Source organism: Herpailurus yagouaroundi, unplaced genomic scaffold (genome assembly GCF_014898765.1).
Source record: "Herpailurus yagouaroundi ecotype Mexico unplaced genomic scaffold, PumYag 100, whole genome shotgun sequence".
NCBI lineage: Eukaryota > Metazoa > Chordata > Mammalia > Carnivora > Felidae > Herpailurus > Herpailurus yagouaroundi.
In genome coordinates, this window is record NW_024412391.1 from 65,065,297 (window position 1) to 65,067,107 (window position 1,811).

The following is a 1,811-nucleotide window of genomic DNA, read 5'->3' on the forward strand; positions in this document are numbered from 1 at the left end:
TTTTTTTTTTTTTTTTCTGCTCCTCCCCCATGGGTTTCTGTTAAGTTTCTCAGGATCCACATAAGAGTAAAAACATGGTATCTGTCGTCTTTCTCTGTATGGCTTATTTCACTTAGCATCACACTCTCCAGTTCCATCCACGTTGCTACAAAGGGCCATATTTCGTTCTTTCTCATTGCCATGTACTACTCCATTGTGTATATAAACCACAATTTCTTTATCCATTCATCAGTTGATGGACATTTAGGCTCTTTCCATAATTTGGCTATTGTTGAGAGTGCTGCTATAAACATTGGGGTACAAGTGCCCCTATGCATCAGTACTCCTGTATCCCTTGGGTAAATTCCTAGCAGTGCTATTGCTGGGTCATAGAGTAGGTCTATTTTTAATTTTCTGAGGAACCTCCACACTGCTTTCCAGAGAGGCTGCACCAATTTGCATTCCCACCAACAGTGCAAGGGCGTTCCCGTTTCTCCACATCCTCTCCAGCATCTATAGTCTCCGGATTTGTTCATTTTGGCCACTCTGACTGGCGTGAGGTGATACCTGAGTGTGGTTTTGATTTGTATTTCCCTGATGAGGAGCGACGCTGAACATCTTTTCATGTGCCTGTTGGCCATCCGGATGTCTTCTTTAGAGAAGTGTCTATCCATGTTTTCTGCCCATTTCTTCACTGGGTTATTTGTTTTTCGGGTGTGGAGTTTGGTGAGCTCTTTATCGATTTTGGATACTAGCCCTTTGTCCGATATGTCATTTGCAAATATCTTTTCCCATTCCGTTGGTTGCCTTTTAGTTTTGTTGGTTGTTTCCTTTGCTGTGCAGAAGCTTTTTATCTTCATAAGGTCCCAGTAATTCACTTTTGCTTTTAATTCCCTTGCCTTTGGGGATGTGTCGAGTAAGAGATTGCTACGGCTGAGGTCAGAGAGGTCTTTTCCTGCTTTCTCCTCTAAGGTTTTGATGGTATCCTGTCTCACATTCAGGTCCTTGATCCATGTTGAGTTTATTTTTGTGAATGGTGTGAGAAAGTGGTCTAGTTTCAACCTTCTGCATGTTGCTGTCCAGTTCTCCCAGCACCATTTGTTAAAGAGACTGTCTTTTTTCCATTGGATGTTCTTTCCTGCTTTGTCAAAGATGAGTTGGCCATACGTTTGTGGGTCTAGTTCTGGGGTTTCTATTCTATTCCATTGGTCTATGTGTCTGTTTTTGTGCCAATACCATGCTGTCTTGATGATGACAGCTTTGTAGTAGAGGCTAAAGTCTGGGATCGTGATGCCTCCTGCTTTGATCTTCTTCTTCAAAATTACTTTGGCTATTCGGGGCCTTTTGTGGTTCCATATGAATTTTAGGATTGCTTCTAGTTCTAGTTTCGAGAAGAATGCTGGTGCAATTTTGATTGGGATTGCTTCTAGTTCTAGTTTCGAGAAGAATGCTGGTGCAATTTTGATTGGGATTGCATTGAATGTGTAGATAGCTTTGGGTAGTATTGACATTTTGACAATATTTATTCTTCCAATCCATGAGCACGGAATATTTTTCCATTTCTTTATATCTTCTTCAATACCTTCATAAGCTTTCTATAGTTTTCAGCATACAGATCTGTTACATCTTTGGTTAGCTTTATTCCTAGGTATTTTATGCTTCTTGGTGCAATTGTGAATGGGATCAGTTTCTTTGTCTTTCTGTTGCTTCACTATTAGTGTATAAGAATGCAACTAACTTCTGTACATTGATTTTGTATCCTGCAACTTTGCTGAATTCATGTATCAGTTCTAGCAGACTTCTGGTGGAGTCTATCGGATTTTCCATGTATA